Source organism: Mobula hypostoma, chromosome 24, assembly GCF_963921235.1.
Source record: "Mobula hypostoma chromosome 24, sMobHyp1.1, whole genome shotgun sequence".
Taxonomy (NCBI): Eukaryota; Metazoa; Chordata; class Chondrichthyes; order Myliobatiformes; family Myliobatidae; genus Mobula; species Mobula hypostoma.
Window position 1 is genome coordinate 35,833,069 of NC_086120.1, and position 17,780 is coordinate 35,850,848.

Here is a 17,780-nt window from a genome sequence, read left to right on the forward strand (position 1 = left end):
ATAGGAGATGGCTAATGACGAGGCCTCTGACGGTATGTTTGTGATCTGCTGCTGCAGTAGCCATCCGCTTCAAGGTTCCACATGTTGTGCATTCAGAGATGCTCTTCTGCCCACCACTGTTGTAATGTGTGGTTATTTGAGCTACTGTCACCTTTCTGTCAGCTTGAACCAGTGTGGCTGTTCTCCTCTACCCTCCCTCATTAGCAGGGCGTTTTCAGCCACAGAACTGCCATTCACTGGATGCTTTTGTTTTTTCACCCCATTCTCAGTAAACTCTAGAGACATGTGCATGACAACCCCAGGAAATCAGTGGTTTCTGAGGTACTCAAACCACCCAGTCTGGCACCAACAAACATTCCATGGTCAAAGTCAAATTAGATCGCATTTCTTCCCCATTCTGATGTTTAGCCTGAACACCAGCTGAACCTCTTGACCATGTATGCATGCTTTTCATGCATTGATTTGCTGCCATATGATAATGCAGATTAGATATTTGCATTATTGAGCAGGTGTACATAATAAGGTGGCCTCTGAGTGTATTTTGGTATAAGAGTCATTTTCATCTCCCATTTTTCATCAGTCTTACTGGTCCAAATGCCTCATTCTCCATCTAATTTCCTGCCTGGTTGAGTTCCATTGACTGAGCTGTCATTTTTGTTTTATTTCTGACCCATCTTGCCCCTTGTTTCCCCTCCTGCCTTTTTCCTTACTATTTACCTTCTTTCTCACCCCATCCTTGTCCTTTTCTCATCATATTGTTCATGCTGTTTATATTTAAAATTGGTAACTTTTTGCTAGTCATAATCTCAGCTGACCTGACTCACTCAGAGAAGGTAGTTAAAGGCATGGCGGTTAACAAGATCCCTTCGCGAGAGATCACCGAGTGGGTTTCATTCCAGCCGCTGTCTGTAAGGAGTTTGTAGGTTTTCCCCATGACCATGTGGATTTTCTCAGGGTGCTCTGGTTTCCTCCCACATTCAGATTACAATAATAAATTGTGAGCATGCTATGTTGAGTCTGGAAGTGTGGCAACATTTGGCGTCTGTCCCCTCCCCCCCGGCATAATCCTTGCTGATTTGATTTGAGGCAAATGATGAATTTCACTGTTTCGATGTACGTGTGACGAATTAAGCTAATCTCTTCAGAAAAACGCCAATAATGCCAATTCTGCAAAACTTGAGAATGAGAATCCATCCTCTGCATTTAAAGGCATGAATGTAAAAGGGGAGCTCGATGGTCGGGATGGAGTTGGTGAGCTGCCAGGCTCTTGTATCTGTGTTGTGTACGACTCTGGCTCTGCTGTGAAAAGCAGATTCTGACCATTTCTGTCTGACAGATGGTGTCTCGCAGAGTTGGTATTATTCATGTTTTGCTTTACTCACATTCTGTGAAGAAGTGAACAGGCCATTTCTGAGGTTATGACTCAAATTTCTTGTATCTCTTTGATTTAAAAAATAATCATGAATGATGTGGTTAGGATTTATATAAGTTTACTTATTTCAGTTAGTAAGGCAACTGAAATAAATAAACTTATATAAATCCTAACCACATCATTCATGATTGTTTTTTTTTAAATCAGAGATACAAGAAATTTATGAGTCATAACCTCAGAAATGACCGCGAGACTAATGGATGCCACCACCATAGTAAGGCCATTCCCACGGACCAATTAATGACATAAAAAAGGTTCGGAACCCCTGATTTAGAGATACTACATGGTATTCTTTCCTCTTCTTTTCCAGTCCTGATAAAGGGTCTTGAACCGAAACATCGGCTCTTCGCTCCTCTCCATAGATGCTACCTGACCTGCTGAGTTCCTCCAGCATTTTGTGTGCATGTTACTACGGTAACAGGCCCTTCTGGCCCAGTGAGCCTGCACCACCCAATTACACCCATATGACCTGTGCGGCTTTGGAATGCGGGGAGGAAACCGGACCAATACATGTAGTCATGGGGAGAATGTACAGCCTTCTTACAGATAGTGGGCAGAATTGGACCCCAGTCACTGGCACTATAATAGTGTTACACTAACCGCCATGCCACAGTGATGCCCACTGAGTGTGAGTGCACCAATGAGGTTTTTGAATAGCCAGTAGTGCCCAAACTCCTCGGACATAAATAATCTCAGCTCTGTGGTGTAAAAATCAACCTGTGGTGGTGATAATTGGAAGCCATTCCTGGTGCAAGATTTTGATTCGTCACTCAAGTTTCTTTTATCTCCCCTTTCTAGAAGATAACACACGGTGCAAATAAAATTAATACTGAGAACATGAGTCCTTGAAAGTAAGTCTGAGAGTTGTAGTGAGTGAAGTTTGAGTTCAGTTGTCAGATTCCAAATATGTCAGTCCACCATTTCCATTGCTTTCAGTTTCCCTGAGGTAATCTCTGTGGTTTTTAAAATGGATATTTACCAAATTTGAAATGGCAGACCAGGTTGAGGTTATGGTTTGTTTTTTTTTATTGGCTACTTGCAATAATAAGGCCACTGCATTTATTTGGGCTCACTTTGAAAAGTTCTGTAATTTAGTTTGAAGGTCTGTGAGAGGAAGTTGGTGCAGTGAGTGCTACAGTCTGGTCATCCCCTGTGCTTCTCAGGGAATTTCAACCCGGTCCATTGAGAGTTAGCTGTTGAACTTTTCTGAGTTTTGATTTTCCTCCCGTGTTTCCAAAGCTGCTGTGGGGGCTGGGTGTGGGAAATGGTTGTCTTTTGAAAGCGTGATCAAGTACAGATGGTGCTACAGAAGTCAAGTGCTGTGGTCCATCTGAGCAAAGTGAATTGATTTTTGACAGAGCATTTATTTCGCATGAGCTGTATTTCTCAGGTAGCTACCAGAAAAGGAGTCAATCAAGTGAAATGGCTTTTATGTCAGAGAGGATTTGAACTTGATCTAGAGAATTCATTTTTGATCTGGAGGTGCATGTTCTTTATTGACCTCACACTTCAAACTTGTAGCATTCCTTAGGGCTTGTTTAATGATTGATTCTTATTTATTTTAATCATCCATTTGCTTGGGAAGTATCTTTGCAATTAGTGACTGCTAATTTGCTTTTTGTGAAATTTGCTTCTCTTTCCCTTGGTTTTATTCTTTATATTTGACAATATTTTCAAACTGGAAGAGTTTGTTACAATTTGTACCGTTTGTCACAATTTAGTTTGAGATACTTGAGGTTAGTCACACTACACATTTCATCCTGATTTGATTATGTGCCTCAAATTTCCCTGCATGATGCCTTTATTCATTCTGCCTTTCTCATTTTTTTTTTAACTGATGTGTCTCACCTGAATCTTTACCTAGTATCGATCTTTGCCATCAGATACAGATGAAATCTCTCTACTCTGCTGAATATCATGAATGACATCATTAATGTCTTCCATCGGTGCCAGTGGACTATAGATAAACTTTGTCTGTATATCTTTAGATACACCTAGTGGCTACTTTTAGGTCCCTCCTGTACTTAATAAAGTGGCCACTGAGTGTGTGTCCGTGGTCTTCAGCTGTAGTCCATCCACTTCAAGGTACAACATGCTGAGCATTCAGAGATCTTCTTCTGCACACCACTGTAGTAACGCATGGTTACCTGAGTACTGTCACCTTCCTGTCAGCTTGAACCAGTCTGGCCATTCTCCTCTGACCTCTATCACTACAGGTGACCCAGGTTCAATTCCCGACACTGCCTGTAAGGAGTTTGTATTTTCTCCCTGTGACCACGTGGGCTTGCTCTGGGTGCTCTGGTTTCCTCCCACTGTGCATAGACCTACCAGTTAGTAGGTTAATTGGTCATTGTAAGTTGCCCCGTGATTAGGGTAGGATTAAACTGGGGGAATGCTGGGCAGCATGGCTCGAACAGCTGGAAGGGCCTATTCTGCATTGTATATCAATAAAATAACAAAAGTAATTTCATGCACAGAACTGCCGCTCACTGGATGTTTTTGTCTATTACACTATTCTCTATAAACTTTAGAAACTGTTGCGTGTGAAAATCCCAGGAGATCGGCAGTTTTTGAGATGTGCAAACCACCCCATCTGTCACCAACAATCGTTCCACAGTCACAGTCACTTAGATCACACGTCTTCCCCATTATGATGTTTGTTCAGAACATCAGCTGAACCTCTCGACCATGTCTGCATGATTTTATGCCCTGGGTTGCTGCCACGTGATTGGCTGATTCCTGGTGAAGGGTCTTGGCCTGAAACATTGACTGTTTTCTCTTTTCTATAGATGCTCCCTGGCCTGCTGAGTTCCTCCAGCATTTTGTGCGTGTTGCTTTGCCTGAATGTGCATTAACAAACGTGCACAGGTGTACCTGAGTGAATCTTAGTTATTGGGTTGCCTGGATGACCATTTCATTGACCTGTTGGCTTTGAGTTTCTAAATAGAGGCTGGTCAACAATGAACAGAAATATTAATGGTTAATTATTAATTTAATTACCATGTTAGCCCATCTTGGTTTATCCAGGTTCCAAATAATGACTATAACAGTACATTGTAAAGTTAAAATGTATTGCTTATTTTCCTGTAACTAAATTAACTCATAATGTCAGAGCTTGGAAGTCTTTGTAAACCATAGGTTTTGCTTTCAAGGTCTGTTAATTCCTCCAAAATGCTGGGTAGAGTTCTGAGTTTAGTCAGTCTCTGATATCGCTTGTGTCTGAATGCGCAGGCTTCCAGTTTTGACAAGTCAGGATTTGAACATCTGTTGTAGTATGACACTCGAAGGGTGGTCATTCATCAATAGACTCTTTCATGCAGCTCTTTTCTAATATTGCTGTTCTTTTTCTGTAGTTATCAGTTAAGGACTTGAATGCTGGAATGGTTTAAATTTCCCATGAGATCTTGAGTATGTTTTTGTTTAAACTTGAGATTGCAATGCACACGTTTTTGGCCTTAAACCGTGGATTGTGTGTGTAATGTCTGTTAAGTAACTCTAACCAACCATTTTGCCTGCATGTGATTTTTTTTTTGGAGTTCTGAGCGTGGTGGACCTGGGCTCCTGTGTATATCTGGAAATGGTTCACACACTTTTTCTATGACATAATAGTCTAAAAATATATGAATGTGTGGATCTACAATATATTCAAGAATGAGCGAGCTGTAAAACTTTGCGCTACTCCTTGTCCAAGTGCTTAAAAATTAGTTTCCATTTTACCAAACTATAATGACAGGTTTGTTCTGTTATTCAAGTTCAAGATCAGTTTATCCTAATTCAGTCATACACATGTATACTGCCAAACAATACCATATTTCTCTGGACCAAGGTGCCCAACACAGTACATGTATTACTGACACACAACACGTAAAGTGATATTACAACTGTTGTTTGTTTGTCCATCGTTGACGTCGATGAGGACCTCGACACCAAATGGTGTCGAATCTAGCGCGTGACTTGGATTTAAGTGAGGGAGAGTTGTGCAGCGTCAGCCTCACTTTCTCTTCCCAAGTCCCATCTGGGTCCAGTGGCAAGACAGAGTCGAGGCGGCTGGAGAGATGGGCTAGGCGCAGTGGATGACCAGGACGTCTTCTGTGTCTTGTCCTGCTCTACACGTTCAACGACGCTTGCAGAGACTGCCTTCTTGACTGTTGGACCTTCCATTGGTCTCGTCCGGTCAATCTGCCGGAGTCTGTCTTCACATGCTGGGTAGACAATGTTCTATCTCACTGAGGATTTGAGACCCGTCGGCTACCCTCACCTGGTTTAGCCGGCTTGTTGAAGCCGTTGCCCGGGGTGTGGCCGCTGTTGCATGCATACAGCTACAGGGAGCCACAGGTGAGAGTTGAGTGCCAGGTGGGGACCAAAGGTGGACTAACCACCTTGAAAAGGACGCGACATGTTCCCCCACCAGAGGTGCTACCCCTCCCTGACACCCCATACACCCCATATTACCACTAGTAATTCAACAAATACTAAGGTGCATTTCTGACACGTTTAAAAAGTAAACAGTATAACACTATTGGTGCTTCATGTATGTTGAAAGCTGGGTGGTGGCAGGGACGACAGTGCTCTTACTGCCTGGGGGAAGAAGCTGTTTCCCATCGTAACAGTTCTTGTCCTAATGCTTTGGTAGCTCCTCCCTGATGGTAGGGGGTTAAAGAGATTGTTGGATGGTTGGGAGGGATCATTGAAAATGCTGAGGAACCTGCGTACACGGTGTTCCTGATAAATATCTCTGAAGGATGGAAGAGAGACCATGACGATCCTCTTGGCAGACATTGCAATCCTTTGTAGGGACTTGCGGTCAGATGCCTTGCAATTCCTGTACCAGATGGTGACGCAGCTGATCAGGACACTCAAAGTCGGGAGGGTTAAAAATTCCAAAAATGTTGAATGTATGGTGCAGTACCTGGTACTGTGATGTCCAGTGGGATGGTAGAGTTCTAATTCCCAAAAGGCACGGCACAAAAATACTAAAAACACAAGCACTATTTACTTAACTGGTCTGCTTCATGGCCTAAAGTGTGGAAAGGGATTAACCTTGTGGTTATTAAAATCACAGCCTAAAGCCTGCATTATTAGTTATTTTATACGAAGATAATACCAGCTGGTGAGTGGGCAGCACTGTGGGGTATGGCGGATGGGAAACCTAAAACTAGACAATATAGATTTAAGATACGAGAGGAAAAATTCAAAGGTATTGTGAAGGATACCTTTCTTAACATAAAGGGTAGTGAGTATGTAGAGTGAGCTGCCAGAAGTGGTAGAGGTGAGTACAGTTACAACATTTAAAAGATGGGTGTGTGGATATGGAAAGTTTAGAGCTGGGGTTCCCAACCGTTTTTATGCCATGGACTAATACCATTAAGCAAGGGGTCTGTGGATCCCAACTTGGGAACCCCTGATTTAGAGGAATATGGGCCAGGTGCAGGCAAATGTGACTTGCTTGCAATTTGGCCAACAGGGATGAGTTGAACCAAAGGACTTGTTTCTGTGCTGTATGGCCATACTGCCTGTTGGCATTTGTAAGATGGGATTCCTTGTCGGCTGTTGCTTGAGCAGGAGGATTCTCTTCAAAGGGGTTGCATGGTTAATGAATTATGCTTTGCATAGCAGTTCTATGCTAGCCAGCTCTTCCCAATTCATATCGTTAATGGGCTTTTGATATGCACCAGATTAAAGATAATATTTGAGAGATCAGGCAATGTCCTGGGTGTCAATATCTCTGAGGATCTTTCCTGGGTCCAAAATATTGATACAATTGCCAAGAAGGCACGCCAGTGGTTATACTTCATTGGGAGATTGAGGAGATTTGGTATGTCACCAAAGACCAGCAAGTTTCTAAAGATGTACCATGGAGAGCATTCTGACTGGTTGCATCACCGTCTGGTATGGGAAACGCCAATGCGCAGGATTGGAAAAAGTTGCAGAGGGGTCATCATGGCTCCATCATGGGCAATAATCCATGGGCACTGAAGATGTCCATCGAGGACATCTTCAAAAGGTGATACCTCAGGAAGGAGGCATCCTTCGTTAATGTCCCTCACCATCCAGGACATGCACTCTTCTTGTTACTACCATCAGGAAGGAGGTGTAGGAGCCTGAACACACACACTCAATATTTCAACAACAGCTTCTTCCTCTGCACTAACAGATTTCTGAATGGTCCATGAACCATTTGTTTTGCTCTTTTTGCATTACTTATTTATTATTTTCTAGTATTTCTTATTGTATCATAGTAATGTTATATATATTGCATGAGATTGATGCTGCATTGACAACAAATTTCATGACTTCCTGCGTGTTAGTGATAATGTGATTCAGGTTCTGATTCCTCTGCTGAGGACCATGATGTATATAGTTTGTGTATGAATGAGTGTTTGGTGTACTGGCAGGATTAAACATAGAAACATAGAAAATAGGTGCAGGAGTAGGCCATTCGGCCCTTCGAACCTGCACCGCCATTCAGTATGATCATGGCTGATCATCCAACTCAGAACCCTGTACCTACCTTCTCTCCATACCTCCTGATCCCTTTAGCCACAAGGGCCATATCTAACTCCTTAAATATAGCCAATGAACTGGCTTCAACTGTTTCCTGTGGCAGAGAATTCGACAGATTCACCACTCTCCGTGTGAAGAAGTTTTTCCTCATCTCGATCCTAAAAGACTTTCCCTTGATCCTCAAACTGTGATCCCTCGTTCTGGAATTCCCCAACATCGGGAGCAATCTTCTTGCATCTAGCCTGTCCAATCCCTTTAGGGTTTTATAAGTTTCAATAAGATCCCCCCTTAAGCCTAGTTGATCCATTCTTTCATCATACGAAAGTCCTGCCATCCCAGGAATCAATCTGGTGAACCTTCTTTGTACTCCCTCTATCGCAAGAATGTCTTTCCTCAGATTAGGGGACCAAAACTGCACACAATTGTTCATCTTTGCTGTTGCAGGGCTGAAAGCATCTTCTGCTTTGGAACTTAATTTGCATCTGTATTTCTGATTGCAAACAGTTGGCAGGAATAGAAACCTGGGAATGACCTGTATAATATGTTTTCATCAAGGTAATGGTTCAGGAAATCCACCAACCCAACAATCTTGTCATCGTTAAATTTGAAAAAGCATCTCCTTTTTTGTTTACAAATGGATGGAATCAAGTAAAAATTGAACACTGCCAAAGTTCGTTAGAGAATTGGCTTTGAAGGGGAGGAGGCTGGAAGATTTGGCAGAGAGTGTTCAGAGTGCGAGTTAACAACATGGCCACTGGTAAACATGGGGAAAGATGTATAAAGGCCCAACATGGGGCTATGAGTTCCAAAGGTTAAGAGAACATTGCTCATGTTGCTAGGACCATGAAGCTCCTGAGGGTTGTAGACTCAGCCAGCTTCATCTTGGGCACAAGCCTCCCAACCATTGAGGACATCTTCCAGCGGTAGTCCCTCAAGAAGGTGGCATCCATCATGAAGGACGCTCACCATCTGGGACATGTCCTCTTCTCATTACAATCATTGGGGAGGGAGGAGGTACGGGAGCCTGAAGACCCACACTCAATATTGTAGGAACAGCTTCTTTCCCTTCGGCCGCCAGATTTCTGAACTGTTTCTAAACCCGTGAACACAACCCTGATTTTCCTCCTTTGCATTATTTATATTTTTTGTAACTTGTCATAATTTTTGTATTGCTACTGCTGTAACAGAACAATTTCATGCCATGTGTCAGTGATACGAAATTAAATTCTGACCTTCATATAAATATAGAAGAGGAGAACAGCTATTTAGGGATTGTTCAAAATTCATTTAGATTAGATTATTAGATTAGATTAGATTATGAGGACACACAGTCCTCTTTTATTGTCATTTAGTAATGCATGCATTAAGAAATTATACAATATTCCTCCAGTGGGATATCACAGAAACACAGGACAGACCAAGACTGAAAAACTAACAAAAACCACATAATTATAACATATAGTTACAACAGTGCAACAATACCATAACTTGATGAAGAACAGACCATGGCACAGTAAAAAAGTTCAAAGATCCTCGGAAGTCCCACGTCTCACGCAGACGGGAGAAGGAAGAAAACTCTCCCTGCCATGCCCGACCACAGTCCGACTCTGAGTCGTCTGAAAACTTCGAGCCTCTGATCAGCCCTCCGACACCAAGTACCGAGCACCATCTCTATCCGAACGATTCAACCTCAGCCTCGGTCGTCAGCAGCAGGCAAAGCCGGGGATTTTGGGGCCTTCCCTCCGGAGATTCTCGATTGTGCAGTAACAACAGTGGCGAACCAGGCATTTCAGAAATTTCTCCAGATGTTCCTCTGTACTTTCACGTCTGTCTCCATCAAATCAGAATTGTCCACAGCCCCTATTTAACAGAAACAATATCATTTCACTGGAGAGCTGCGCGTACTGCGTCACGCTGCCATCTTCTCCTCCTGCCTTATGATCAAACTATTTATAGATTATACAACCGAGAGATTCATACCCTTGCAGACAACCACAAAACAAGAACCCCAAAAGAATCCATAAAGAAAATTCCTGATAAACACCCAGTGTGTGGAGAGAGAATAAAAAACAAATTAAAATATGCTACTGAGAATTGTGGGTGGTGAGGGAGGATGGGCACAGTGACACGCAGCACAAACTGAAGTGCAAGATGGTAAGGGTTTGGAACAGAGATGCCAGAAGTATGAATGAGCTAACATTGGTAGAATGGAAGAAAAGATTCAGAACTGAATCAGTGGGTACAACTGAATTCTTCAGCTCCCCAAGCGTCCGATACAGCATCACTGATTTCACAGAGGGACTGCAGTAGAAAGGAAAGCAGATTAAAAATAGGATGAAGCATTGCATCCTCAATTCCCTGCAGTTTGCTGTTCCTTGGCTGGGTATTTTTGATCACCCGCCATCCCTAAGCATTATTTATATAGCATCTGATTATTTTGTCAAAGCCCTGCTGAAACACTTGGCACAATAGAGGAATGCAGTGATTTGTAGCAGAAGTTCACATGTAGATTTGTGTTACTTTTGCTAATGTTGGCAAAGGAGCAACGTTGGTCAGGTCCACTGTGAATGGCACCAGTGGATCTTGTGCACCAGTTGGCAAGGCTTGTCTTTAATATCTGAGTGGTAACAAAAATGCACAGGTCTGTATTAGTTCTTCTGACTTGGGGAAAAGGGCTATCAAGCAAATTAATCTAGTGCAGTAACATGGATGTCATCAATAACACAAGAGATTCTGCAGATGCTGGAAATTGAGAGTAACAAACACAAACTGCAGATGGAACTCAGTAGGTCAGGCAGTGTCCACGGAGAGGAATAAGCAGTCGATGGTTTGGACCACGACCTTCATCAAGATAGGAAAGAAAGGAGGAAGAAGCCAAAATAATAATGTGGAGGGGGTGGGGAGAGGAAGGAGTACAAACACAAAATAATCTGCAGATGCTGGGACCAAAGCAACACTCACAACATGCTGGAGGAACTCAGCAGGTTGGGCAGCATCCGTGGAAAACTCTGCTTCCCACTCCCATTCAGATATGTCCATACATGACCTATTCTACTACCATGATGAGGCTAAACTCAGGTTGAAGGAGCAACACCTCATATACCGTCTAGGTAGTCTCCAGCCCCTTGGTATGAACATAGAATTCTCCAACATCCGGTAATTCCCTCCCCATCCCTTCCCCTATCCCTATGTCACTCTGCCCCCTCCCCCAGCGGCCTATCACCTCCCTCATGGGTCTGCCTCCTTCTACTACCCATTGTGTTTTCCCCTATTCCTTCTTCACCTTTCCTGCCTATCCCCTCCCTGCTTCCCTTCCCCCACCCCTTTATCTTTCCCCTTACTGGTTTTTCACCTGGAACCTACCAGCCTTCTCCTTCCCATCCTCCCCCCACCTTCTTTATAGGGCCTCTGCCCCTTCCCTCTTCAGTCCTGACGAAGGGTTCCGGCCCAAAACGTCGACTCATCGTTTCCACGGATGCTGCCCGACCTGCTGAGTTCCTCCAGCGTGTTGTGAGTGTTGGAAGGAGTACAAATTGTCAGGAAACAGGCAAGGTCAATTATGGGGGGGGGGGGAATGATAGGTTAGTGGGGGAGTGGTGGGTGGAGTGAGCTGGGAGGTAATAGGTGGGAAAGGGCTAAAGGAGGAATCTTCTGGAGGAGGAGAGCGGATAATGGGAGAAAGTGAAGGTGGAGGGGCAGAAGGAGATAATAGGCAGCTGAGAAGAGAAGGAGGAAGAGGAAAGTCAGAATGGGGAAGGGAAAAAGAGAAATGACTGGAAATTGGATAAATTAATATGGATACCATCAAACCAACACCACATTGACAGTCTCCATCTACCTTTGGACTGGATTTTGAAAAAGATACTCTGTGACATAATGCACAGGATATTTTGTTTAATACCTTGTGAAGGGACACTGGCCGCTTAAAGCAAGACTATCATACTCCAACAAAACATGGTAGAATCCTGGTTCCAAAGACTTCTCCAGTAATGCATCAGTCTGTTGTTTGGTTCAAATTCCTAGGTCACTGCAGTGGAAAACCACCCTCAGCGCCTTCTGAAGGATGCATACTGTTGGGTGAATTCTGTATGTCTTTTACAGTGAAGCAATTAGAGTCACAGAGCACTGCAGCGCACAGATAAGCCTTCGGCCCATCTAGTCCATGCTGAACTATTAATCTGCCCAGTCCCACCGACCTGCACCTGGTCCACAGCCATCCATACCCCTACCATCCACGTACTTATCCCAAATTTTTCTTAAATATTAAAATCAAATCCACATCCATCACCTCCACTGGCAGCTCATTCCACACTCTTATACCATCTTCTGAGTGAAAAAGTTTCCCCTCTTATTCCCCTTAAACACTTCACCTTTCACCTTTCACCCATAACCCATGACTTCCAGTTTCAACCAACCTCTGTGGAAAAACTCTGCTTGCATTTCCCCTGTCTATAGACCTCCTGATTTTGTATACCACTATCAACTCTCCCCTCATTCTCCTACACTCTAGGGAACAAAGTTGTAACCTATTCAACCTTTCCCTATAACTCAGGTCCTCAAGTCCTGGCAAAATCCTTCCATAATTTTTTTTTCTGCACTCTTTCAATCTTTTTGCTATCTTTCCTGCATGTGTCAGCTATTGCTTTTGTTATTCGTCAGTTTTCCCCACCCACGTAACTGGTACCTCCACTACTTGTGTCACTCGGTCTCTCCTTTATGTTGCACTGTACTGCTGCAAGATGACAAATTTCACCATATACAGTACTCTGCAAAGATCTTAGGCACTTTATAGGAATGAAGTCCTAGCCTATTTAACCTATAGCTCAGGTTAAGATTACTTCTTCAGGTTAAGGTTAAGGTTACTTCTCACGCTCTTAAACTTTTTGATGATTATTTTATGTTCCCTAACCCCACCGCTTTATTTTCACCATGGATGTCCAGTCCTTATATACTTCCATCCCCCATCAGGAAGGTCTCAAAGCACTACGCTTCTTTTTGGATTCCAGACCTAATCAGTTCCCCTCTACCACCACTCTGCTCCGTCTAGCGGAATTAGTCCTTACTCTTAATAATTTCTCCTTTGGCTCCTCCCACTTCCTCCAAACTAAAGGTGTAGCTATGGGCACCCTTATGGGTCCTAGCTATGCCTGCCTTTTTGTTGGGTTTGTGGAACAATCTATGTTCCGTGCCTATTCTGGTACCTGTCCCCCACTTTTCCTTTGCTACATCTACGACTGCATTGGCGCTGCTTCCTGCACGCATGCTGAGCTCGTTGACTTTATTAACTTTGCCTCCAACTTTGACCCTGCCCTCAAGTTTACCTGGTCCATTTCCGACATCTCCCTCCCCTCTCTAGATCTTTCTGTCTCTGGAGACAGCTTATCCACTGATGTCTATATAAGCCTACTGACTCTCACAGCTATCTGGACTATTCCTCTTCTCACCCTGTCTCTTGCAAAAGCGCCATCCCCTTCTCGCAATTCCTCCGTCTCCGCCGCATCTGCTCTCAGGATGAGTCTTTTCATTCTAGGACGAGGGAGATGTCTTCCTTTTTTAAAGAAAGGGGCTTCCCTTCCTCCACTATCAACTCTGCTCTTAAACGCATCTCCCCCATTTCACGTACATCTGCTCTCACTCCATCCTCCCGCCACCCCACTAGGAATAGGGTTCCCCTGGTCCTCACCTACCACCCCACCAGCCTCCGGGTCCAACATAATATTCTCCGTAACTTCCGCCACCTCCAACGGGATCCCACCACTAAGCACATCTTTCCCTCCCCCCCCCTGCATTCCGCAGGGATCGCTCCCTACGCAACTCCCTTGTCCATTCGTCCCCCCCATCCCTCCCCACTGATCTCCCTCCTGGCACTTATCCGTGTAAGCGGAACAAGTGCTACACATGCCCTTACACTTCCTCCCTTACCACCATTCAGGGCCCCAAACAGTCCTTCCAGGTGAGGCAACACTTCACCTGTGAGTCGACTGGGGTGATATACTGCGTCCGGTGCTCCCGATGTGGCCTTTTATATATTGGTGAGACCCGACGCAGACTGGGAGACCGCTTTGCTGAACACCTACGCTCTGTCCACCAGAGAAAGCAGGATCTCCCAGTGGCCACACATTTTAATTCCACATCCCATTCCCATTCTGACATGTCTATCCACGGCCTCCTCTACTGTAAAGATGAAGCCACACTCAGGTTGGAGGAACAACACCTTATATGCCGTCTGGGTAGCCTCCAACCTGATGGCATGAACATCGACTTCTCTAACTTCCGCTAAGGCCCCACCTCCCCCTCGTACCCCATCTGTTACTTATTTTTATGCACACGTTCTTTCTCTCACTCTCCTTTTTCTCCCTCTGTCCCTCTGAATATACCTCTTGCCCATCCTCTGGGTTCCCCCCCCCCCTTGTCTTTCTTCCTGGACCTCCTGTCCCATGATCCACTTGTATCCCCTTTTGCCAATCACCTGTCTAGCTCTCGGCTCTATCCCTCCCCCTCCTGTCTTCTCCTATCATTTTGGATCTCCCCCTCCCCCTCCAACTTTCAAATCCCTTACTCAATCTTCCTTCAGTTAGTTCTGACGAAGGGTCTCGGCCTGAAACGTCGACTGCACCTCTTCCTACAGATGCTGCCTGGCCTGCTGCGTTCACCAGCAACTTTGATTTCTGTAACTCAGGTTAAGATGTGAGTTTGCAGATTCCATTGACTATTATCCCTTGATCAAAAAAACTTTACATTTACTTCATTATCCCAGTTTGGAAATGTGACCCAAGTCTTTACTAATTCAATGTGCTCCCTATGTGACACAAGATGTTAACTGCTCCTTCCTTCTTCAGCTGCTGATTGGCTGTGAACTGCCAACATCTGTTCGATTTCAGTTTGGAGTTCCTGCAGCACTTTTTTTTTGCCCTCCTGTCACTTCTGCCAAGGAAGAGAAGTTGTGACCATTCGGAAATTAGTAGTAGAGTATTCAGAACCGACTGATTTGGTTTTCTATTGCAGTCTGCATCCTTGCAGCAACTTGGCACAACAGATAATCTTGGATGAGCCTTTGACAGGTTTGACAACTTGCTGCCCCCACCTTATTTTAAGAGCTCTGAAACAGACACCTATTATGCGAAGAATGAGACCGCTGTCAATTACCAGAGGGCAATCCACCCAGCTCGACGGCCCGACTGGAGTCTCGGATAGGATTAGGAAGTGCAGCGTGCATAATGAGTAGTAAATTGGGTATGCTTTGTTGACAGTTGTATTGAGGAGCTGTGGATGCAGCAGTTACTGGGAGACTCTTATTAACTAGGATCTGAAGGGTTGTTACCCTTCAACCATCAGGTTCCTGAACCAGCATAGATAACATCACTCACCTCAACACTGAACTGATTCCACAACCTAGGAACTCGCTTTCAAGGACTCTGCAACTCATCTTCTCAGTATTATTTATTCCCTTATTTATAAATTATTATTATTCGTATTTGTATTTTTGTATTTGCACAGTTTGTCTTTTGCACATTGGATGCCAGTCTTTGTGTCTAGTTTCTCTATTGATTCCATTGTATTTCTTTGTTCTACCATAAATGCCTGCAAGAAAATGAATCTCAGGAGTATATGGTGACATATATGTACTTGGGTAAATTTACTTTTAACTATTAAGTACACGATGAATGAGGTCTATTCAAAGAAAACAGGAGGAAGAAACAGCGCAATAATGTTTTAACTTGTTAATTTGCAACACCCATTTAGCAGCCAAAATGCTTTTTTTGGCATTTTATTGCAATTGATTTTTTTTGTCACTCCTCTGTGGTCTGAGAGGTTTTCATTGCAGCAATAAAGAAGTTATTTTCTATGTTTGTCATGACACAAGTGCCACTGCAATAAGAAACCCATCAGCTGGAGGATTAGGATCTTCTTGGGCTGGGCCATTTACGTTCAGCTTTGCAGCTGGTGGAGATGGACAATTGCTATGTATGATCTCTCCATTAGAGGCAAATTGTACCTCTGGTCGAGAGGTTGCCCTGCCTAAGTTGCCATTTGTGGGAATTTTAATGCGAGTCAGAACTTTCTGGTAAAATAACAGTCATGTGAAGCCCAATTCTTCTGTACGTCCTCAATCTTCATGAGCAGGTAGTAGCTCAGAGTTGCCAACTTTAATAGCTCATCCCCCCAATTATTAATCTTTTCAACAGTAGCAGGTGAATGGAAGTACCACTGCTGTCAGCTTCCCCACCAGGTGCCACAAGATCCAGGAGCAGGATTAGGCCATTTGGCCCATCGAATCTGTTCCTCCATTCAATCTTGGCTCATTTGTTTTCCTTCTCAACCCCATTCTCCAGCCTTATCCCTGTAACCACTGACACTCTCATTAATCAAGAGCCCATCAACCTCTGCTTTACCCAATAATTCCGGCCCCTCCCCCCCACTCAGCCATCTGTGACAATGAACTCCACAGATTCCCCACCCTCTGGCTAAAGAAATTCCTCCTCATCTCTGTCCTATAGGGAAGTCCTTATATTCTGAGGCTGTGCCCTCTGGTCAAGACTTTCCCCACTATGGGAAACATCCTCTCAACTTCCACTCTATCTAAGTGATGCCACGCCATCTTTGGAGAAGTATCTTCATGGCTTCATCATCACCAGGTCAGAATCCTGGAGATCCTTATCATTATGAATATCACCTTCAGATTGTAGGATGGCTCATTACAGACTGTACCTAAATAATGAATGGGTTTGTTTTCTTTTCAGACATTCATAAGTTGGAAAATACATAACTACTCTATGGTTTATCAAAAGCACAGAAGTGAAGAGAGAAGAAACGAATTCTGTTAGTCATAGGGACAAAAGTATGCACATACCCTCAGCAGCCTCTTGATTACGTACAGAAGTAGAACCCAGTGCGGTCATCTGCTGAACCGTGAAGCCCATCCCCTTCAAGGTTCAACGTGTTGTGTTCCGAGATGCTCTTCTCCGTACCGTTGTAATGTGTAGCTATTTGAGTTGCTGTCACCTTCCTGTCAGTCTGAACCGGTCTGGACATTCTCCTCTGACCTCTCTCGTTAACAAGGTGTTTTCGCCTGCAGAACTGCTGCTCCTGGCAATTTTTTTTTCTTTCTGTTTCTCACACCATTCGCTGTAAACTCTGTAGAGATTGTTGTGCTGAATTGTATGTACAAACACATGTGAAAAGGAATCGGGTGCCTGTCCCCGTGAGCAACCCCTGCTGTTCAGTAATGTTATGGTTGAGTTGGCTGTAACCTCTGCTCTCTTCCTGTCCACCGCAGAACCTTAAACCTCCCTCATCAGAGGTTTAATTCCCACTATTTAAAGCCTGCTTCCACTACCCTTTGTCGAACACAATTCCCAGACTTTTGCAGGTCTTTTCAAAAGGAAATTTGCTCTCATCCACCTTAAATGGGTGAGCCATTATTTTTATGTTATATTATTACCCCCTCTTCTTCACCATTCCCCTTTCTCACCTTATCTCCTTATCTGCCTAGTACTCTATCTGGTGCTCCTTCCCCTTCCCTTTCTTCTATGGCCTTCTGTCCTATCAGATTCTCCCTTCTCCAGCCCTTTTTCTTTTCCACCAATTGACGTCCCAGCCTTTGGCTTCATCCCTCACGGTTTCACCTATCACCTATCACCTATCACCTAGTACTTCTTCCTCTCCTCCCTCCTCCCCACCCTTTTATTCTGACTTCTCATCTCTTGGCCCAAAACATCGACTGTTTACTCCGTTCCATAAATGCTACCTGGCCTGCTGAATTCCTCCGGCATTTTGTGTACATTACTTTGATTTCCAGCATCTGCAGAATTTTAATGAGCCATTATTTTTAAATGGTGATCTC

General features: G+C 44.0%; 1 protein-coding gene across 3 annotated transcripts in view; it reads left to right on the plus strand.

Annotated features, from left to right (window-relative positions):
• The window catches only part of LOC134337462 (TLE family member 5-like), a 153,088-nt gene that overhangs the window by 82,274 nt on the left and 53,034 nt on the right, over positions 1 to 17,780 (plus strand). The window lies entirely within an intron of this gene.